The following is a 24440-nucleotide window of genomic DNA, read 5'->3' on the forward strand; positions in this document are numbered from 1 at the left end:
TACAGCATCAATAGAATCGAATGGAGATATAAAGTGGGGGCTGGATGGTATTCTTGAGGTCTCCGCATCTTTCCTTTAATGCACTTCCTCACAATAAGTAACACATGTTAGTTCCACCCAGTGTAGCAATAGTATAAGCTTGGCCATGTGTTTAGTGGAAGTACGTGAAATGGAAGGACAAGATGAAAAGCAGCGTGGGGCTGAAAGATGCTTTGATAATGGATGAGTGTTGTGTCTGTATTGTTTTGTATTTGCAGTAGCAGTTCAGATAGACCTTGTCAAGCTATATGCTGCAAATGCGCTGGTGTAATCTAGTGATTTCCTGTAATTTGTACTCAAAAATGCACCTGCGGCTCTAACAATATATCAAAAGAATAGTGAAATCTCATGTTATTTTGAATAAATATGTATAGAACAGACATGTAGTTGCACATACAGATGTAGTGGTATGTGTAATATTATTAAATGTGTAGATATGTATGTATGTGTAGTTGAAGTAAATACAGTAATTACAAAAAACACTGCAAATCTAATATGTTGAGTTTCAGAAGAACTTTCTTGCTATTTGTACATTCATCTGTGGTAGGCTTTAGCCACTTGGATGAAGCTGCTCCCCAGGGGCATCTTTGCCAGTAGATGGGTCAGGAAAAGGAAGGAAGGACAGTAAGACAGTGTCTGGTACGTGTTTTTGTGCTAGGAGCTAGGTCAGCAGGGGCCCCTACAGAGCCTGGGAGAATCTGAGACATTGGACTTTGTGTGCAGAGTGAATGGCAATGTATAAATGCCAAGTGCCTCCTGTCAGGGCATCTTTTGTGTTGACATCTGCAAGAAGGGATTCTTTGAGAGCAATTCAGATTACACATTGAAACCTTTCTTCCTTTAATCTCAGCCACATCACTTCTCTGTACTGTCCTCAGTGTCATCTTAAAGGCTTCCTTCCTCTTCAGATCAGAGCTGAAGCTGAATACTGAAAGCTTCAACTTTTTGATACAAGGGGTATTACACAAAAATATTATTTAGCCTGAGACAGTCATTAATCCTGTGAAATAATAAGATGGGTGAGGATGTAATCTGTGTACCCGCTCTGATGTTAAATGCTGTGGGAAACACTTGACAGGCTGCAGAGGAAATTATGAATTTGTATCAAAATGTGCTTTTTAAAAAGCTATCTTAGAATAAAACAGTGAAGGAAAGCTTTTTGCTTCTTTCACAAAAGAATATGTTTCTGCCTGCATTAATGCTCCCCCTTTGCCCCTGTCTTGTGGCTTAACCTTTTCTTAGGCTCTATAAGAGTGTCTTTTGTTGAAACAGATAGTGGAAACCTTTACATCAAAAGGTGGTACCATAATAAGATATGGTGTGATATCTAGCCCTAATTTCTATCTACTAGCCCTTTCAATCTCTCTTGCATTTTCAGTTCTTTTTTTTTCCTTTTTAAGCTCTATTTCTCCTTTGTCTCCCTTTTTTTTTTTTTTTTTTACCGTGATGATGTCTGAATGTTCTAATTGTACAGACTAAAAAATGAGCTTTTTCACATTTTCACATCTCACCTTTATTCTTTACCACTGGGAAAGAAAAAAAAAAAAGAAAAAATATAAACAAAAGGACTTACTGGCTACATGCATACTATCACAAGATCAATATGGTTACGAGTGCTTTACTGTGGCTGTTCCCCCCATTCCTCCCTCCCCTTGTCTCTGTAGAACATCTGCAGTAGCACCGAAAAATGTTTGTTTCTCCCATTAATTATTTTTAAGATATTCCTTAATCAGATCTTGACTGTAATGTAAGCTTCACTCCTCCATTTGTTCCTGCATTATCTGAGCAGAACATATATCTCAGGGTTCAGCATGAGACAGGGAGATAAGGATGGATGGTGCAAGGGTGATTCCCCAGGTCCTGGAGGAACGTACATGTCTGGGGTTGGATTAAGAATACCAGGCAGTTGAGGTGGCCTGGCTCCCCTCGACTGCTTGATTAGATTCCCTTAAATGCAATGCATATTGAAGAATTCTTGCAATACTCTAGAAGAACTGAAATATTGGCCATAATGTTAGTGAAAATTAATAGGTACAACATGCATAAATATATAGTTGAGTACTTTTCTGATATTGTGTCTGTATGGGAACTGCTGAGTCATGGCCTGAACCACTGATTGAGCACATGGTGAAAGGTCACAGCCAGCCCTGGGAGCACAGGTGAAAACAATTTACCTGAGCCACTGGAAGGGGTAGAATCAGGTTCCTCCACTCCTTAAAACCTCATTTAAAGGCTGGCTGCCACAAGGGAAGGATCTGTTGCTGGAAATTCCTTCCTTGGGGAGTCTTTCTACGAGCCTAGATCTTTAGATACAGGTAAGCATTTTTTTTTATTTAACAGCTTGTCATTGCATGTATCCAATACTGGTCCAGCTGCCTTTATACTGTCTTTGTGCAGTTTGAAAAGCAGTCTTATAACCTATGCTGCTTGGGTGCACTTGATTGCCTACTTAAGTAGACACTTATAAAATCAGCGTATAGCTGTGTGCCCATCTATTCAGCCTCACTCAGGCTTGTGCAGCTCATTGTCCAGAAGAAAGTCTCTGATCCTACCTGCATTCTTTCCTATCCTTTTTAAGAGCACAGTCTCCAGTTCAGAGGAAGAAACTTCTTTCAACAGGATAGGATTTGGAGTTGTTCCTGCCTTTCCATTAGGGGGGTGGGTGAGCCAGGAAGACTTCCTGCTAATAGGAATCATAGCCAAGTCAGTGGAAGAAAAACAGACCTTTAATTACTAGTCTGAGTGCCAGGACAGGTGCAGCGAAAGCAGGTTTCTGCTGTCTGGGGTTCTTCCAACTAAGGGTCCTTTCTTTCACTGGGATGGACAAATGTGTCACGTACTTTTCTTTCATAAAATAGAGGTTAGTTGTGCCTGTAGAAAGCATGTGAATTTTTCTGCTCACAAAGACACAAAATCGCTTCTGACAGTTTTTTTGGCAATACCAGGCAAAGTATTTGCAGATAGGCCAACAGTCAGATACAGAAAGAAGAGGTGATCTCGCTCCAGTGGTGTAGGAGCTCTCTGGCTGTGCACTTCTCCTGCTCAGGAAGCAGTCGAGGTCAAAGAGAAGCTCTCCTTCCTATGGCTGCTCCTCATAAGAGCCCAAGGTGGCTCCCGCCCTTCTGGTCACATGGGGTGCACAGGTGCTCCCTGGGCCGGTTATAATTCTTCACCAGGTGCTCAATCACCAATTCAAGCCATAACCTAACAGTTCCCCTAGAGTGGGTACTGGAGAGAGACTGTCCTCAAAGATGCAAAATACTGTGGATTAGTTAATTTTTTCCTTCAGTAGTGGAAGATCCATAGAATCCCAGGTACTCTAGCCCCAGGATCTTCTTGAGATCACTTTCGCTCCCAGGGTCTGCACATCCTGGTTTCTATCAGATGAAAGCGTGGCACAAGGTACCTTGCTGCATGTGTCAGTCTCCTTCCAGCACCGAGTTAAAACATGAAAATAGTGACAGGAACTTATCTGGAGACTAGAAGTGTACTGTGCAGCATAAAGAACAGGTGCTAGTCATAAGCATCAGTGCTTCTGCTTAGATTACTGAAGTGTGGTTCTGCACTGACTTGCATCTACAATTTTTCTTACATCCTGAGGCACATGTGCTTGAAGAATACAGCCACCAGATCTGTCATTCTACTTTTCACTGCAAGGTTTTCCTCTTAATTGAAGCAAGAGTTGTTCTCTCTTATCTGTCTCATATTTGGTTTTGATAGCTTAATGCTTTCTCAACTGACCCGATCATCTCATACTTATATTGCAAGTAATTTTGCTCTCTACTGGCACAGAAATATCTGTTACATGTAATTCGAATATTGAACCTTTTCCAACTGTGGATAGCCAAGATATGTTTTCATGTTAAATGTAACACACTATGTGTCAGCTGAATTAAAAAGTGACCCTTACAACTCTGGTTAACTTTTACTCAGTTTCATCATGATTATGCCCTATGCTTAGATTAAGTTTGGAAGCACTTCATTTTCATATTTGTTTGTCTTGTTACATAGTCTTGTTTGGCTAATTAATAACTTCTTTGGGGCTTATTTGGCATTCCTAATGATGCTTTCTCACACAGAATATAATTAAAAAATGAATAAAATAAAATTTAAATTACAGACTATTCACCTTCTTTATGTATTATTTACTAGATTGAGCTAAATTTAAATTTTTTTTTTCTTTTATATTTAAGCAAAATAGACAACTGTGACTATAACATACATGAACTTCTGATTTTTGATTAAATCTTGATTTAAACCAAGAATAAAGATATGTACATTATCTGGCTTATCCTTCTAGCTTTTATGTTGCAATTGCCATAGAAACTTAATGAAGCTATGCAGGTTTTCATTTACAGATGAAGGAATCTGTGATGGTTCGTGCTTCATCTCAGCCTCCGTGGACTTAAGGCACTACCAGTACACTGTAGTCAGCAATGACAGTAGTTGATTACAATAATGACGTATTCTAAAGGAGGCTTGAGTTAAGCTCAATTATAGTTGCAATACTGAGATAAATATGAGACTCTGAGTTGTAGCTATTTCCTGAGGTGGCTCTGGATTTAGATTATGAAAGGAAAAGAGCCTCCCTAATAAACTGTAATTCATTTTGTATCTGAGCATTTCTCTGTAGTTTGAGCTTAAATAGAATTAGCACTAGTTACAGTTATGGCTTTCAAATTTTGACCTGTTTCTCATCATGCAGCATGCAGACACACCTCTGAGAATGATAGGGAAACTAAGGGCTCAGACAGGAATGACTTTTTGTTGTTCTCATGAAAATTGCTTCCCACAGCTGAAGTTTGATTGTTTTTATACATAGACTTCATTTTAATTAGGTTCCTTTATTTCCTCTATCTGTCTTAGTCTAGTTAGTCTTCTCTCTTTATCCGTAACACTGTTTGTTTTAGAAGTTTTCATGTTGCTTTATTATTTGCACTCTTCCCTATAAATTTAAGTTCACTGGATGTGAAGGGTAGCTTACATGTGAGTTTACTTACTCATCCAGTCAAAATGAGAAAGACAAAATACACTGATGAAAGGAGCTTCGGTGATTCTGGATCTAATATTTTAAGACATACATTCTTCTGTCTGAGTATGTATTTTTTTAAAAAATGGAACTATAGTCTCGCTTTATGGTAGAACTTTTCTTCTTTTGAAAATTTCAATATGCCTGATTTAACAACAAAAGGGTTGGTTTCATTTAGACATCATGCAACTGGGTTTAGGTTTTTACGTGAAGTGATGAGCAGAATCGCTGGTGGTAAGACCTCCCATGGGACATTCTTTGGAGATGTATTGATTGAAATATTTAAATCAAGACTGAACACAATTGTGGTAAATACCCAATGCAGGAAATTTCTAAATTAGTTTCTTCACAGAAAGCTGTCAGTTTTAAAGTAGTTAAGTTTATAATTTTTGTATGGCTTTCTCTTCTAAATTAAATCTGAATGCTTCAGAAGAACTGATGTTATTCTCTTGAAAACAGGAATACCTTTGCTGAAAAGTAAAGCAGAGGGAAATGCACCTTTGGAATATGCAAGGTAGCCAGTACACTGGAATTTTATATATAGCAGGGCTGCTCCAAACGTAACACCACCTATTTTATTGTTAGCTCACAACAGCAGAGGCGATGGTGGTGGTGGAGCACTAGAGGTTGAACCTTCCCACATTCCTTTTCGTTTTTTGCTGTGCAACAGATGACAGCAGAGGGACAGTCTGATAAAATGGCATCTGAAAATGCATAGCTAATTGTAGTGATTATGTTATAAAATACCATTTTGTAGTTGAAAATTTACTTTGTGTGTCTGTTGTAGTTTCCATGGAAATAAATAGGAGACATTACTTTTGGAGAGACCTGCCATATTTCACAGGAGCCACAGCTATTAACGTATGGCATGTGAAAGACATCATCCAACAGCTTAGATTCCAAAAAGACAGCTCTCTGCCATATCTGTGAATGAAACTACAGTGGTTATTCACAGGGTATTGATTTTTATAAACATTATTATAATTCCTTCTGTTGTGAGAGACTTTAACTGCAAATATTTCTGTAAGTCTTCCTTAGAGGCAATGACAGTAGCATATACATGCCCAAATGAGAATGCTGCACAGTCATTTTGATTTTGTTTCAGTGGGAGTAACATCTGACTACTAAAAATGGTTAATCTGAAAATGATATAGATGATGCAGGCAGTATACTAGACCCTAAGCTTCTTTATACTTATTGTGATACAGTAGTATAGCAGTATTTTCTCACATTTTCAAGGAAGTCTTACTTTTCCTCTTCCCAAAGACTTTTAAGGTTATCTATATTCTTCTGGGATCGTTTTCTCTAGCCTTCACCATCTCCTTAAATGTTAATATTTTCTTTTTTTTTTTTCCCCTTGATAGCTGATCTTCACATCTAGTAAAAGTTCACTTTATGTATTTCCTTCTCTTGCTTCCAAAACTATTTTTAAATTGTGCTTTTTACATCATCATTTTATTTCTTATTTCCACTTCTGGCTTGTGTTTAATTCCCTAAAATGTCAGCTCAGTTCACATGTCTCCTGCAATACCTTTTGTTTTAATTTAAGTTTTAAATTAAATTAAGTGATGCTGAATTGAGTTAAATCCAGCTGGCAATCAGTTTCAAGTGGTGTTCCACAGGAGTCAGTACTGAGGCACATTCTTTGTAATATCTTTATTGATTATTTGTATGAGTGGATAGAGCACACCCTTGGTAAGTTTGCAGATGACAGCAAGTTGGGAAGAAGTATTAATCTGCCTGAGGGCAGGAAGAGCCTACAGAGGGATCCAGATAGGCTGAATTGATGAGCTGAAGCCAACTGTATGAGGTTGAAGAAGACCAAATGCTGAGTCTTACACTTTGGTCTCAGCAGCCCTGCTCTATGCTACAGATTTGGGGCGGAGTATCTGACAATCTGCATGATGGAAAATGATCTGGGGGTATTAGCTGACAGCTGGCTGAACTTGAGTCAGCAGTGTGCCTAGGTGGCCAAGAAGGCCAGTGGTTGAATATTAGGAACAATTTGTTCTCTGAAAGAGTGGCAAGGCACTGGCACAGGCTGCCCAGGGAGGTTGTTGTGTCACCGTCCCTGGAGGAGTTCAAGAAATGTGTGGATGTAGCACTGAGTGATATGAATAGTGGGCATGGCGGAAATGGGTTGATGGTTGGATTTAGTCTTAGAGAACATTTCTAACCTTGATGATCCTATGATTTTATTACTCTAAATTTTAATTCCGCATAGATCTACTATTTCTCTAGCTCCTTTTGTGGTGGTGGTGGTGTTTGTTTCTTTTTTTTATCCTAGGTTCCTTCTCTTGGAACTCGTCTTTCTCAGCTTTTATATCAGCTGGAGTCTGTGTTATCATAACTTTCATTGAGTTCTCTCTGCATTTTTCAGATTTGTAATGTTTATGCTTATAAGATTGAGACTACTTCAAAAGGAGCTTCTTTAGTCCTGCAGTATGTTCTGAGGCTGAAATTCCTGTTACTGTACTACATTATTTATTAGATTTCATATCAACATATGTAGACAGTAACATATACACAAGAAGAGCTAGAAAGCTGGAATTTTTTTCTCAACATAAGTAGAAGTGACAATCAGAAGAGAGGCATATATATCTATACTATGTCTTGCATCTGGGAAGCTTATTATCTCTGTCAATCTTTTATTTTGAGTATATTTCAAGTGTTTCTCATCATGGGATCATGCTGAACTACACAATCAGCACACAGACATGCACTCAAACATACTCAGCTGTAGAAACTGAGCCTAAGAAAGAAAGAAGAGGCTGTGGCCACAGGCATGTTTTTGCTTTCAATACAATTGAGAAGTTCCTCTCTGAATTCTTTCTGACAGGTTTCAGCTTCAGCTATTACTTCTAAAATGATATAAGAGTTGTGTTCAACTCCACATGCAAGTTATTCAGTCCCGGGGTTTTGGTGCTTTGAAGTCACCTTTCAAGTCATCTTGAAAGAGGTGTTTTATTTTCCTGCTTGATAATGCTTGTTATCTCTTGCTTCACTTAAAAAACAAAACAAGAACAAGGCCACTAATGCATTACAAATGGCACAGCCACTTGTACAGTCCTAGTCCAGTAGAGCTATATAGCTCTTCTGCACGGGCCAATTATTCTTCCTCACTGAAGTTTCCTCCCTTGGGTCCAGATGGGCTCAAAAGCAAGTAACTCATTCCTCCATCTCTGGACAGCTGCTCCAGATAAACAGTGGTCATTCAAAGGTTTCTCTCCTGTGTACAACCACCTGCTTTAGTTTTAAAAGGTGTGTTTATTAGAGAAACTAATGCCTCGTGGTCTACTCAACCTGTTGCTTCACTGCTGATAGCTTTTGAAAGCATCAGTCTTCCCAAGAAATTGGTCGCAATTGCATTGTAAATTTCTACACTTTCTGAGAGAGTCCCTGGGCTTTGCCCTGTCCAATGCAGTTGACCACCTTGTTATCAGATGTTCATTACAAATTTTTAATCTGATTATCACTAATATAGCCATATGAAGAAATATCTGTTCATGGAAATACAGCATATGCTCCAAATAATGCATGGCAGTACATACTTCAGATGATGCAAAAATCATAATTAATGTAAATTAGTCCTGTCTAGAGAAGAACTTTTTCTTTGTTGTGTGGAGGGAAGCAGAAAGTCTGCCCTTCTGAGTCTCCTGTTCTGGGGCTTATGTTTCTTGTCTTGTATTCACAGAGGAAATCTGTTTGTATTTACCACATCCTCTTGCTGTATATCCCCTAGGAAACACTCTTTCAAAGAGTAGGAAAAAATAAAACCAAATCTGGTATAATGATATCCCTTTAAGCTCAACACAGTAATTTTATCTATTATCTAACATATATTATTTTAAAAATCAGAAAAATTATACCCTGGGATGAGCTGTGCTGCACACTGAGTTTTAATCTCTTCCTCCTTAGCAACCATCAAAAAGAACAATAAGGGCAATAAATAGCCAAAAAGGGCATCAAAACTGAATAAAAATAGTGACTCTGCTGGGGAAAATGAGTCTTTAATCACTTTTCCTCTGATGTTCCTAGAACTGAAGGTTAGAACAATGAACAGTTTGAAAGAGTGGTTTCAAAATAGCCTTAGAAATGGTCTTAGTCTCCAGAACAATAGGTCTTTTCTAAATAAACATGGTAATACTCAGGGGATACTGCTGACTTTGTAATGCATCCATGCTCCAACACTGAGGGAGCAGCAGCAGCTGCCGTAGGCTGTGTCTTCACTGTGAAAAAGGGATGCTTTTTGCACTGCATTAAATAGGTTGAGGTGACAGCAGTGCTGTTTTACTGTAGCAGTGGCGAGAAGAGTAAGGTAATCTTAACTTTTTGCATAGCTCCTTTGAGGTCAATCTTAAGCTGAGTTATGAAGCTGTCTTTGAAGCTCAGTCATTTTATTTAATACTTAAAATTTGGGTTTTAAAGGGACTTGACAGCCGTCTTGTTATTTTTTGTTGTTTCAATGTAAAATGGTAATTACTTCCCCTCATACCCACTAGAAGCCTGAGTATCCTGTATATGGGAAAGTTGACTGCAACCCTATAGCCTGAGCTTAAAACTGCAGCTTTTCTTACTCAGTGTTTAGCACAGGTTAGGTTAAAAAAAAAAAAAAAAGTAATTGGCCAACACCACACAGCACAAACATCTGTTACTTCTCTAAATGAGCTGCAAATGTACTGTTGCCATTTTGCTACTCTGAGTGACTGACTGTGGTGTTTTGCTTCCGAACAGTTTAACTGTTTGGTCTGTCAGACTGCTGACACTTTTTTGTCAATGGCACATCTGATATTTCACAGAAATCAGTGGGGTTTTGCCGTACACTTGCAATAGTGCTATTTCAAAGTCCTGCTACTAATAGCTCTGATTAATGTCTGAAAGTTATGCTATCAGATAACTGAAATTCAAAGATAGGATGGTGCTTAGAAACTTTGATTGTTTAGTCTGGAGAATAGGAGGCTCAGAGGAGACCTTAGTGCTCTGAAGGAAGGTTGTGGCAAGGTGGGGGTCGGCCTCTTCTCCCACAGCACTAGTTGCACCAGGGGAGATGCAGGTTGGATGTTGGGAAGAATTTCTTTTCTGAAAGAGTGGTGAGGCACTGGAACAGGATGCCCAGAGAGGAGCATGCCTGAAGGCATTCATGAAACATTCAGATGTTGTACTAAGGAACATGGTCTATTAGAGGAATATTGGTGATAGGTGGACAGTTGGACTGCATGGTCTTAGAAGTCTTTTCCAACCTTGGTGTTCTATGATTTTATTCTTTGATAAAAATTAAAGGCTATTGTTTGGCCAAACAACTCTACCTGATGTGTAGATTTTGTCCTAGCCTATATGCAACAATTAATGCTACATTTAACTGCAGGTAACTGCAGGTTACCTGGTCCATCAGTACAGTCTGAGTCCACAGTGTCGTTGTGCTTCCAGTCACACCAGAGAGGATGAAGCTTCAAAAGCACAAAATTGAAGCTTGGCACTAGTTACAGCTTGAATATTCTCTTTGTTTCGGCAGTTTTATCTGCTGTTCTGCTGCACTTTCTAAATTGAAAATTAAATATAAAAATAAATGAGTCACTTAATTTGTGACAGGATAGTCAAAATGATTGAGGTTTTCGTGTTCATTATGATAGTTAGTAGATAGAAAATCACTGATTTCTTTCAAAAGAATGATCAATAATCTGATTTGGAAGTTTAACAGATTTCTTGTCCTTAAAACACAACTAACTAAAAATATCTTTCAAGGAGAAATATTTCAACAAAGGCAATTTTGTATCATTGTTTTATTCTTTGTTATTTTTTAAGGGATTCAAAACATTCAATTTTGAGGATAAGTATAAATTACATTAATCTTGAACTGTAACTTTTAGTTCATATTTCTTGTAGAATCATTTGTTCTCCTGAACTCAATACGGTTTTTGGTTTCGTTTGTTTAATCTGTGCTAGAAAGCTGGCACTAGGAGCTCTCTTGAACTGTGTTGGCTCAGTTGGGTGACCGTGTGTTTACATTAAGAGATGTGACAACTTTTTCTCACGAAAACGGATGCAGTGTAGTAAAATGCACTGCTGTCAGGTGTTTCCTTATTAGATATTACCCTATTTTTTTTGATTACTCAATTGTTAATCTAGTCTGTTAAACAAAGGTAATTTCTCTCTCACTTCATTGCTTACGACACTATAATACTTCAGTTTGATTATCATATTCCATTGTGCCATGTCTTCATTTAAGCAAGCATGTCTTTTGATCCTTACCCAAAATGCCCTATTCCTTAGCAATTTGTTCTTCTCTGTAAATTCCATGTATTTTTCATCAGAAACATGGTATTTTAGATGTCATCTTGTTGGTGTATTTAGATGAGATCTTTCTTATATCTCATGTTGGATATAATATCATGTTCCCAGTTTCTACCAGAAAACATTATCTCTCATGTACTAGTTAGAATATGTGTTGGACACCTTTTCTTTTTGGCACTTGGATGTTTGTAATACAGAGTAGGTTCTTCTGACAGACTCCAGCATGGCGTTCAGCTGGAAACCATTCTGGTAAGGGAGTTCCTTTCACCTTCTTTCACCAGTCACTGGCTGGCGAAGCAAACATGCTGCAGTCACTCTCTGAGGGAGGGCTCTCCTGTCTTGTCCTCATTTCTATCTGCAGAAATGAGTGCAAAAGAGGAATATCAAAGCCTGCTTGTTATCTGTATATTTAGATAGCTGTAGATACGTGTGTTTCGGTAGCTGTGTATGCAAATGATCAACAAAAAGTATATAAGACATGTAAATGCATAATTGGTTTTACGATTTGAAGACTGTTCTGAGGTAGTTTTTAGGAATAATTAAACTACTATGCATGATGTTTGTAATCAAATCCTTAGAGCTGCCCTTAAGAAGATTCAATTTGCTACAAGAAATGTAGGGGGGAAAAAGTGATTTATTACTTAAATTCAGCTTTTCCCCTCCCTTGTAAATCACTTTCGGGCAGAATTGAATTCCTTTGAATGTGTCAGTTGCCAAAAAGTGTTGGAGCCAGTTCTGTGAATATAGCATAGGTGTGTGACAGCAATTTGTGTTCAGAAAAAGTGAAATTTTAAAGGTTTTAGTTGTGACTACTTTGATGAATTTATGTATTCCCACAGTGAAGCACGGTGGTGACCGAGCTCTTTGATACACACAGGGAACTTGTCACAAATGCCTTCTCTCTTGGTAGTTCTTCAGGCAGTTCAGACTTCTATTTTTTTCACCCAATATATGCTTCTGACAGAAGCTATGTTCTCTCTTGGAAATTGTCGTTTGGCAGTCACATCTTCTAGTCAATACCTTTTCCTCTCCTGTTTTTCACAAGTCAACTTTACCTCTAGGGAAACGATGTCCATCTGGCTAGCTAACTTCACTTAAAGCATATGTCTGTTCTTCTCCTTTCTTCCCTCATAAGCGTCAGTAATCAGCACATGACCTCACTGCAAATGTCTGAAAAGCTAGGGTGGAGGGGATGATTTCAGATAAGGTACAGCTGAAAAAATGAATTGTCTACATATGTTGCTGCCGTGATACCAGGCAACAAAGTCAGAGCTTTTGTGAAACTGGAGCAGTTTCCTTTCCACTAATGGATTCCTATAGTCATGTTGAAATGGTCAGTATGATGGAGCAATCAGAGCTGACAGATGCCCAGTGACTCCCAGAGCAGTGATTTTGTTTCATCTTAAAGAGATAAAAAGCAATGCTGGCTGACACAGCAAGGTCTTTGGAGCTTTTCTTAGTAGGATACATCTTTCAACATTTTACTTCGAAGCGCTCTGTATCCCATGGCAACCTCTTTTCTTCAGGGAGTTTTAGATTTTGACATACCATTAATACATCAGTTCAGGAAGAAAAGCTGCAAAGCTGCAGATTGGTTCATGGATTTACCTGAGGTAAATAGCAAGGAAATTTAAAGGCAGACTGAAACCAATTTTATGGTCTTTCCCTTGGGATTAATGCCTAAATTTGTTTGTGTGGTAATGAAGAAAAGTTATCACTCACAGGAGGCAGCAAGTGCAGGTAGAGGAGAGGTGTTTTTAAAGGAAAAAGCTGCAAGATAACAAGGCCAAACTAGTGCACTTTATAGTAACAGATGCTCATTGAAAAAGAAGGCAAATTCATTCTGTACAAAAGCATTGCACAATATCTGCTTTACAGAATAGATATTAATGAGTGAGCTGCAAATGTACGGGGGGTGGGGGGGAATTGACTGATGTGTTAACTTCGTGCCAGACTGAAACATTGTGTGGAAATTATAAAATGCTTCAGTTCATTCCCTCAGTGTGTTAAATCTTTAGCCACTGGAGGATAGTTGGTCCCCTAGTCATTCTAGCAGAGACATTTGGAAGGTCTGTGTATTACATGTGCAAGCAACCTTTGTGAAGGATGCTATGGAAGGAATTAAAGCAAACATTGAGCATGCTGACTGCTATTTGGAATTACATTATATCACTTGTTGACTAACCTCTAGGTTTGATTTCTTTTGAGCTCATAATGTGATGATTATGCAATAAGATCTAAGTTCCCCTTGCTCTGTACTGTGCATGGTCTTGTTTAAAAAGAAAGATAGAAGGATTTTAGCATGGCCAAGTGCTTATTGCCTGCTCATGATGTATTTGTATCAATATTTTGATTGTATGGACAGGAAGGACTCAAGGATACAGGCATGGAGCCAAATTCTTCCAGTTTTATTTATGTCATGTGGGATCTTGTTTTCTCAGATCTTATTTTCTCCGAAATGCTTGCTGGTTTAGCTGAAGTCACTTTCTGAAGTAAGGACCAGATCTAGGAATGCTTGCAGGAAAGGAAAATACACTTATGGATCTTGTCCAAAGACGACTCTTTGCATGCAGCTGGAAGAATATGGCTTCCAAATATATAGTATATGTATTTATAGCTGTGGGAGGAAGGAGTTATCATGGGAAGAAATTCAGGAACTTCCAAAATTGATGCCTTGTGGAATAATTTCTTACAGAATTGAGAAAAGCTCATTTATTGCAGAGTAGACATGAAAAGCAACATGCGTACTGTATCTGGAGGAAAAAAGAGAAGATGATAGGTTGTGTAAATCCTCTCTTATTTTACAGCATTGGCACACAGCAAGGTGTCTAACTGAATTGTAGAAAGGGGAGCTCCTGATGATACATTATTCATTGCAAACTGCTGTCTGAGGTTCCTCATCTGGTAATTCATGCAGAAGTTTCTGCTTCCCTGTTTATGATTAATTGCTTAAGTGTAAAAACGATGACCACTTATATTGATATTGAAGCTTCAGTTAAGAAGTACAGTTCTGTCTGAATGCATTTTAGCTAAATAACGTGAAAAACAGTAAAACAACATTTTAGATACTGAATCTTCTAAATTAGATTAGGCATTTTGTATTAGTTCTTCAGCCTTCAATTTTGTTGATGCAAATAGAAGATTTTTAGAGTGTGTTCCATTGTGTGTTCTGATCAATTCTCCAGTGAATTTTTCCTTAGGACAAAATGGTGTTTGAGACAGTAGTGCAGTTAATGTGCCACATCCATCCTGAAATTTCAACTTTAGTATACTAAGGAGAGATAATAGTGATAGTAATTATAACAATAATAACAGCAACAGTAACAATAGCAACAGCAACAAACATAATTCTATTTTTTTGACTACTAAGAAATTCTGGATGAAAAGCCTTACCTAAGATGGCATGTTTTTATTAAGCCTGAGTATTCTACATTCAATGTTAGAGAAACTAAATTCCCTCAAGAGGCTGTGGAAATGCAATAGTTCTAGAGAAAATGGCCATAATAGTTATAATACTGGGAAATGAGCACTAGTGTGGATGAAGTATTACTACTATTTTTAATTTAGTTAACCAGATATGGCAAACTAAAACTCTGAGACAGTATTGGGAACATTGGGCATATTTTCTGGACAGTGTCATCTGTCTGGCCACAGAAACAAGGTATGCCTTCTATATTTCTCTTGAACCTAAACATATAATGATTAAATGACATTACATTGCTACATTTTACTACTGCAATACACATACTTTATACTTCTTGAGTGAAGATATTAGAAAAAATGGGTAGTCCTTGTCGCTGTAGAACCATATACTTTGTAGATTCAAAATCATGTTTAAAATTTCCAATTTCATCATTAGCCATCTTGCATTTGGCTAATATTTTTCTATTTAGAATTGATGACAGAAATCCTTACCTGGAGGCAAGTTTTCATAAATGCAACTTTGAGATAAACAGTATAGTTGCAGTAAATTAGGATGTGGTGTCCTCAGAACATTAAAAGTAAATTTTTACCATGATGTCTGTCACGATTCAACACTTATCCCTGGTCCCATGTTCTTCAAGGGGTTACTTCTCTCAAAGGGAGCAGAAATAGATCCTTCTGTTATTTGGGGAAGGTTGGCTTTTCTGTACCCAAACCACATGAGTGTGACATAGTGAGGTATGAAGCATGAAGACTGCATTTCTGGGCATACAGAGGATGTGGGATTAAACGCAAGAAGATTAATTTAGATCTTGACTTGCAGAAATATTTTCTGGTTATACTTTAATATGCCTCTGTGTTTCTTAGGTATTTTCAGCAGCATTTTCATGTCCCAGAAAAACTGCAGCAACTGAACAAAGGGAGCGTAAGTATGCTAGTTTTGGTTGTCAGCTCATCAGTTTGAACTACCTGCACATATGATTTTTTTTTTTAGGGTAATAACAAGCAACATCCTACTGCCCTTAATCACATTTACATCAAACAATCATCTAGCTTCTAGGGGTAAGAAGGTCAGCTATCAGTGAGTAATGCACTTTGGATTATGTGTTTTTGAGAGGCAGCTTCCATGTCAGAAACAGAATGAGCAACAACAGAAAAGGCTTTAAGCTGTGACCAGACTTACACGACCAGCTGCGGATGATGTCATAAATAATAGAACAAATAAGTGATAAAAGCAGCTTCAAATTTCTGTTCAGTATTAAGAGACATGCTTGAGTAGGCCTTATTTCTTTATGCATTTTATTTTCCCAGACATAATACATGGCAGAAAGCCATTTGAAGTGTGAATGGGAACTTTAAATTTAAAATTAATTTTAAGGCACTGAAATACAAATGCTTAAGTAGGATGTGAATAATATGTAACACATCCTTTTCCTTATTCGTCACCACTCTTGCCACTGGAGATCTTAACGTAATTTTTGTTGCATGTAAACTTACAGATATACTAGCTGAAAATGCTGTTAATTGGTGCAATGTTTCCATTTGGATGAAAAATTCTTATTGGTTCTACAAGCAGAATAACCGAACTGAAATTTGTCACTCACTGAGGTGTTGCAACTGGAAGATGCTATCTGTCTCCATGTGTATATAGAAAGAGGCAAAAGCTGTTGATCTTGATACTGCATTGTCTTGGTCTTACTTCACCACCAGGACCTTGGGACTCAAAAGCAGTTCCATTTCCAGCAGTCACCTAATTTAAAACTTCCCGTATTCCTTCTGATACCCCTGTGAGGCAAATAACAGCATGTGTGGCGTAGAGGCTCATGAGCTTGGACTGAACCTCCAACCTAAGGATTCCCACGTTGGTAGCAACTTGAGACTTACTGTCTCCCAGTTTTCTGCAGCAGAACACCACTAGATTAATGCACAATAGCAAAGCAGAGCACTAGGTGTAAAATTTATCAGCTTTGTTTCTACAGGTCCTTCTGAGTTGTGCTTTGAGCTGCTCAGTAAGTACAACACTTCACGATACTCATTGTCATCTGGAGCTCCTCTCCACACACTGGCTGGGCAGTACCAAGGACTTGGAGATGTTTTCTGTCTCTGAGAACAGGATGTGTGGGGATATTCTCCATAAGTGAATATGCTTATGATCTACAGCCATTATTTTTTTTTTAAATTATACTCTAAAGTCTCAAATAAGCTAAGAAAGTGGTCAAAAAATATTGAAAGTCATTCAACATAGTTAAATGTGGCTCCTGCCTTGGGCATTTCACTGTTTTGGGTTCTGTTCAAACAAATATGGAACGTACTTTCAGTGCGGCACTGATGAGTGATGCAAGCTGTTCAAGCAGGCTTAGTACCCTTCATTGGATCACTTATAGCTTGTTGATGAAATAGGAAGATACAATTTTGATGTCATTCTAGATACACAACAGAAAGACTTCTGAACTATTCTCAATCCAATCCTGCATATTTTTTTGATTAGATGTTCACTGTCTTGCACTGTCTGCCAGTTTTGCTGTGAATATTCTTATGCCTTATCTTTTCATCTCCTTTTTCATTTACCTTCAGCCTCTCGCAGGTCTTTGGAGTGGTTGCAGTTAAACATGCTTATGACTTTACAGAGTTCAAAAGAAAAAAGGCAGGTAGCAGTTCAGAATTAAAACAGTGATGGGAAAGCAATATTACTATGCTCAACTCCCAGAGATTAATGAATGAGGGAGCCAGGAATTCTCTGATGTGCTGTGTAGGTACTCATGATAGACGTCATCTGCTCCGTAGCTTCCTCAAAGCACTGAACTTGAAGTAAAGTCTGAAGGCTGTGAAGTGCATGCTGCTGTGTTGCAGGTGGCTTTGTCTTCATTACTGTGTTGGGTGTTTGGCTGTGTCGTATTAGTACTTCATCTTGTTTCCACTACTTTCCCTGTCTCTTAAATGGGGGACATTTCTAAGAAAATCATCTTCTGCTTTCTTACTCCTGCTCTTAAGTATGGCAGATGGCAGCTCCCTTTCATAGCATGCTAGAAAGGCATTAACATTTAGCAGAGGCTTTCAGGCTTTGCTTCCAGTCATATGGCAGCTCCCCATCATTAATTGTTACTATTTTCACTAAAGTTCTTTTGCTGAACTGGTCAAAGTAAATCCTGTTTTTATAGAATTAAAAGTGAAACATGCAGCTTTACTTTTTAAATTAAAAAAAAAAGGCAATAAAAACAGTAGGATCTTTGTATATTTCACAGATCATTTAACATCTGTTCTTGTGTTTTATCTATGATAATTAACATTTTCTAGTAAAACATCTTCACAAGTTTTAACCAAACGCCTTTCTTTTTGAGACAGATAATTACACCATTGCTGGAAAATAATATCTTTATTTTTTTTATTATGCATTTCTTTATTTTCATGATTGCTTGTAGGTTTTTGGCTAGCATTCTGCATTTATAAAAAAGCAAGCTAGACTTCTGATATAAAGAGAATAATCTCCAGTCCTGCTACATTAACATCCATTTTCACCTTTCACTCAGTGAGGCCAGGTTTGGAGTTCTACTCTAGTAATTGTCTGTACAAGTGGATCTGAAGTAAATGCTGCATAAATGATTACTTGACTCAGTAAATTACTGAGTACCTTAATTCTCCTTCAACATCCTTTCCTAACCCTGTCTTTCGGTACTGTGGAGTACTCGAAGTCGCAAAACACTTGCTCAAACATGCCCTAGCACTTAGTTTTCAACATACTTTACTCTTAGCCTCATTAGATGTTTTTTCTGTCACCTCACTTCGTTTCTTTTCTGGATAGTTAGGAGATTGTGTTGTTAGCTCTATCAGATTTGTTTATGAATTCTTTTAATTATGAAAATAAAAGGGCTAGTCTATGGCTGGAAAAAAAAAAAAGGAAATTTTAGCAGTTTCCCTAAAATTCACTGAACGTTTATAATGAACGAACAAATGTAATGCCAGGAATGTTACCCAGGAGGTCAGTTCACATCATGCTTTCTGCTTTAAAGATCTAACTGTTATTGATATTTTATAAAGCTGTTTATCTCTCTCTGTGGACGTTAATAGCTTTATGGAGTTTCTTACAGATGTCTTTTAGAGAAAACATAAAGTAAATGCCACCTGTTCTCCTCCACTTCTTCCCCAACAGTTGCTGTGATGCTCTCCAGTCCTCTATGGTACTTAATGTTGATAGGCACTTCTACAGTTCAAGACATGGTTCCCCCATATTTTTACCAAAGCTATTCTCTTTCATAGGAACAGAAGGACAATAGTGTCTTTCTAGAGTTCCTTTGAATGATCAGTATTTGTAGACTCTTGCAGATCTGTCTGGAGGATCAGGACTGCACACTGTACATGAGATTCCTCATGCCAGGAGGGTGATGAATTCCAGCTTCAGTGCTGAGGAGACTGGTTCAAGTTTTCTCCCTGGGATTTATTGCAAAAGGGGTGTGAGGTACAATGGAAATGTTCAAAGTCTGTTTTTTCCTACATGCAGGAACAGATGTTTCCTTTTTCCTATGTGAGTGGAAGATGTGAATGATGATGTTATGGACTGGTGTTATTTAACATCTTTGTAGGTGACGTGGACAGAGGGACTGAGTGCACCCTCAGTAAGTTCACAGGCAGCACCAAGCTGAGTGATGCAGTTGACATACTAGAGGGAAAGGGTGCTACCCAGAGGGACTTGGACAGGCTTGAGAGGTGGGCCCATGCCAACCTCATGAAGTTCAGTGAGGCTGAGTGCAAGGTCCTACACCTGGGTCAGGGCAACCCCAAGCACAAATACAGGTTGGGCAGAGAATGGCTTGAGAGCAGCCCTGAGGAGAAGGATTTGGGGTACTGGCTGATGAAAGACTCAACGTGAGCGGGCAAGTGCACTTGCAGTCCAGAAGCCCAACCATATTTTGGGTTGTATTAAGAGAAGCTTGACCAGCAGATCGAGGGAAGTGATTCTGTCCTTCTACTCTGCTCTTGTGAGGCTCCACCTGGAGTATTATGTCTAGTTCTGAGGCCTCCAACACAAGAAGTACATCAAGCCATTGGAGCAGATCCAGAGGAGGGTCAAGAAAATGATCAGATGGGTGAAGCACCTCCCCTACAAGAAGGGGCTGAGAGAGCTGGAGCTCTTCAGCCTGGGGAAGAGAAGGCTCTGAGGGGACCCTATAATAGCCTTCCAGTACCTGAAGTGGCCTACAGGAAAGCTGGAGAAGGACATCTTATAAGGGTTGGTAGCAGCAAGACAAGGAGAAATGGTTTTAAACTGGAAGAGGGTACATTTAGATTATGTCAGATTAGTAAAGAATTTCCTCCCAATATCTAATATCGGTGAAGGTGGTGAGATTGCAAATGCCTCCTTCCTAGGAGCATTCAAAGCCAGGCTGGATGGAACTTTGAACAACCTGGTCTAGAGGGAGGTGTCCCTGCCTTTAGCAGGGGGGTTTGAACCGGATGATCTTAAAGGTCTCTTCCAACCCAAACCATTCTATGATTCTATCAGGCTGATGTGACAGAGTCCCCTCTCCTGATAAAGCTGTGCGAGAGTCCTCAGGACTGAAAACCCATTTCAGCTTCGTGGAGAGCAATCAAAATAGAAGAAAAAAAGTAGGAGCTATTATGAATGATGTTGATGAGGAAATCACACCATTTGCCTTACCCAAATGGCTTGATCTAAATCAGTACAGCACTTTATAAATATTATGTAATGTTTACATTAATTATTTGGATAATTTTTAATGTGCCTAATCAAATGTGTTTAGTGCTTGAAATATCACTGTTTTCCTCTATTCTTAGATAAACAATTTATATATCACAATCACTGATAATGGGTAGCATCTTAATAAACATATACATTCACCTCCTTTTGGAAATAGTCTTAAAAGCAACAGAGGATCAAATTCTGCTTTAAGGAGAATTTGTATAAATAGTTCCACTGAAATCCAGGACATAAGTCTTATTTAGAGTAAGATTTAACCCAAAACAAGTTGCCTTTTTCTAGAACTAGTTTTTTCCTACTCAAAAGCAATATGCTCTTGTATGCAATATAAAGTAGCTTGTAAATTTATTTTTGGGGGAAGTCATGATGTCACACACATGATGGAATAAAAAGCCATGAAAAGAAACTCTACTTTCTGGTCAGTTCAAATTTAAAAAAATAAAAAATATTAAAAAAAAAAAAAAGCTATTTGGGTATAGCATCACAGTATGCCTCTTCTTGTTCCAGACTTAAATATCTTAAGATTGTTAGATCAAAGTACATGACACTTGAATTAATATAGATTGTCAGATGTAATAAAGCTATGCTATGAGTAATTTTGTATATGAAGCAATCCTCCTTATGCTATCCTTTTATTATATTTCTTTCATAGTAATTACCTGGACTCATTCTGAGGAAATACCATGCTTCTGAACTGTACCACAAAGATATTATACCAGTCATTAAGAAAAGCTTAATTAATGTCAGATACATTCAGGCAACAGTGATTACATTCTTCCTGCTGAGAGCATTGTCACTGCTCTCTAGAGTTTATTACTTCATGCTGAATGTATGTATTCAGAATGCAATATTATCTCATGTTCTAGTCTTCTGTAACATATATAGATTTTTTTTTTAAAATTTCTATTGAGAGTGGGGGCTGTTTAGAATGAAAACTGATTTAAGATTACAGAGGAGGGCTTTTATAGTTTCTCTGTATGCATTTCAAAGACATAGAAGTCATGAATGAGTATTCAGCTAGTTACTTGTTAATAATTTCCTGTGGGGGACAGAAATCTTCATGTCACTTTATCTTACTGGATTTTTCCCCTTTCATCTCAGCTAATTCCATACTGTTTTCACTTACTGTGTACCACACACGAGTCAAAGTATAAATGCTGTAATGGGGTCAGTGAGAGTACTTCAAAGGAGAATTGTGGAAGTAGGTCAGTTCTGTAAAGAGCTTGGGATAGCAATTAGTGGGCTTGACTGACCTGGTGTTCATGGACCTAGTAGCGATCTGGGCTAGGAAAGGACAAAACAAACTCTTGCATAGTCCAGGACCTGCACTGTGAATAGCTGAATGAATATGTAATGTGTTTTGTCAGGTGATTTACTCCTGACTTTCACCTCTGGAAGAACCTAGAGAGAACTTTGGAACCCTCTGCTGCACTCTGATCAAATCCAGTTGTCCATTTCTTCCCTTTCAGTTCAATCCTTGAAAATAACCTCTTAATTCTTAATCCTACTATCACACCATTGATGGGAGGCAGTAAGTTCCTGTACTTTTTTCTATCTGAGTTTGTTCTTGACATCAGTGGGAACTATTGTGAACATGCAGAAAGGAGAGAGAGGCAGATCCTTTGTCTAAAATCTAGTCCAATAACTGAGTGTTTTATGATTCCTTATTTGTAAATCAGGAAAACTGAATCAACTATTCTGATCTTTTTTTCTAGTTGTTACACTAGTGTATGGGGCTGCTGAATCACAGCCTGAACCTCTGATTAACCACCTGAGGCAAGCAATGAGTCAGCCACCGGAGCGCAGGTGAGGGTAAATCACCTGTGCTGCAGGAAGGGGTGGAGCCTGGCTCCACCTCTCCTAGACTCATTTAAGAGCTGACTGCCAGTGGGGAAGGATCTCTCTGGAGATCTGCTCCACTGGAGTCCATCTTGCGAGCCCAGGATAGGGTGAGTCACTTTCTCTCCTTACTACAATATAACAATTACATTAGCCAAGCTCCTGGATATACATATGACATCTGTATATCCACTGACTATACACCATCGGTATATCCATTGGTTATACACACTAGCAATGGACATTAAAATTTTATTTGAAATATGCTGGATTTAGTTTGCAATCTGCACTGTGATAAACATCAAGAGGCTGTCCTGTATTAGCTTGCAATCATTTAGAGCAAGTTGTCAGTAGTCTTTAAGATATCACAGACCATCAACTGCAAGGAAGTTAAGAGTGTTTTTGAAAGACTTCTGAGATGTTTTTGGTATCGTGTCCAAGGATGTAGGATGTACACCTGGGAAAAATGGAGATGAATGAATGTAGGAGTAAATGTTTTGACAGCAAATGTCAAAATGCTGAGGAGATGAGTAGTGAGTGTAAGTGAAGCAGCCAAGAGTAGTAAAACACCTGCAGAAAGAAATGTCTTTAAGCCGTGGTGTCAGCTCATTCCAGTGTTTGCGGGAATGTGCAGCTGCCCCTGAAGTAAAACAGTGTTGATGAATGTGTAAAATATGGATAGAGATAGCAAGTGAAAAATGATAGTGTAAATTATTTATGCCCTCAAGGTCTCTTGATTTCAGAGCTTAAGTCCTACTGTGAATTGTTTTGTGATGGTAAACTGTTGAAATGGTTCAAGTCCGTAGGTTTTTCTTGTATTTTCCTGTTTTCTCTAACACTGGGTAACAGTGAAGAAATATATATATAGTTAGTGAATTGTCTGTTTAAGGAGGTACTGAAAACCCAGCTTGCTTTTGGTTTCTCAGGAGGCTCTGAAGTTCTGCTCGTGTAAATATTACATGATTCTAGGAAGCAGTGGACTGGTAGGTCAGAAAAGATTATTTTTGTATCCTTGGAAATGTGAGACAGTTTCTACAGGAAGTTTTGTGCCTCAAAAGGACCACTGGTACATATAATGGAATTGACATGTGTTGGTTTGGCTCCTCATGCTCTGCTTTGGTGTTATTGATAGTGATGTCTTGTGCTTGTTTGAGGAATGAAAAACTGTCTATCTAAAACTGGAACAAGATCAAGAACTTTAAAAGTTCTGAAGAAGAGAATAGCTGCTAACTATGAACACTTGGCATAGACCAATATGAAAACTATCCATACTGTATATAAGCTCTGCCATTAGCAGGACCAACGTGTTTGAACCATGCAGAGCAAATAAATATGAAATCCTACTGAGGAAGGGTATAACAGTGTATTTTACAGTTGGTTATTATCTATTGGAAAAATCATACTTATGTCATAACCTTGGCTTGTTTCAGGACAGTACAGGAACACCTCAGAAGCAAATGGCTGTAGTGTTATGGCTGTGATAACGCAGCTGAGTTTTACTCTTTTACACAAGCAGCAGAGGGGAAAAAACTTGACCTGTTCTGCTATTGTCTTTTCAACAGACAAGGCTTACCTCTGTGGCAAGTGCAGGGAGTTATTTATTGAGGCACTGGTGCAAAACTACCAGGCTGACGTCAAAGTTTTTATTATTATTACAGACAGATTATTTATATAGGCTATCCCCATCTTACTCTCTTTTGGGCATGCATATGTGCATACACTCACTCTTAAATAATTAAAGCAAAATAAAAAGAAATAGTTACTTTTATTATATAAATAAACCTTGCTGCACTGAATTCATGCTCACACTAGAGCTAACATGTCTATTAGGAGTTATTGGTTTACTTATTTTTGTAGTTTCCATCTGGTCACTTCAGAGTCTGCGATGTATTTATCCTCACAATAGTCACTAAAGATAATGACAAACTCTAATTTCCACTTTTGCAGGTAGGAATTAATAAGACAAAGATTTTTCAAGGTATTAGTTCTAGTTTATCTCCAAGCCTTGGTCACTGTTCTCTTTCTACCTCGATCTCTCAGGGGGAAAATCAGCAACTTGAATTCAGTTTCTGCTTTGGGACCCAACAGTGCAATATGAGGGTACAG

The 24440-nt window shown here is 38.2% G+C and overlaps 1 protein-coding gene across 10 annotated transcripts in view; it reads left to right on the top strand.

Annotated features, from left to right (window-relative positions):
• Positions 1 to 24440, top strand: part of LOC100547566 (poly(rC)-binding protein 3-like) — a 472557-nt gene that overhangs the window by 232464 nt on the left and 215653 nt on the right. The window contains exon 3 of one of the 10 annotated variants that reach the window (XM_085220564.1): positions 15650 to 15707. The exons of the other annotated variants lie outside the window; for them this stretch is intronic. The gene's annotated coding sequence lies outside the window, so the exon portion shown is untranslated. The remainder of the gene's footprint in view (positions 1 to 15649; positions 15708 to 24440) is intronic. 10 annotated transcript variants of the gene reach the window in all.

Source organism: Meleagris gallopavo, chromosome 3 (assembly GCF_905368555.1).
Source record: "Meleagris gallopavo chromosome 3, MGAL_WU_HG_1.1, whole genome shotgun sequence".
In the NCBI taxonomy this organism is placed as follows: Eukaryota; Metazoa; Chordata; class Aves; order Galliformes; family Phasianidae; genus Meleagris; species Meleagris gallopavo.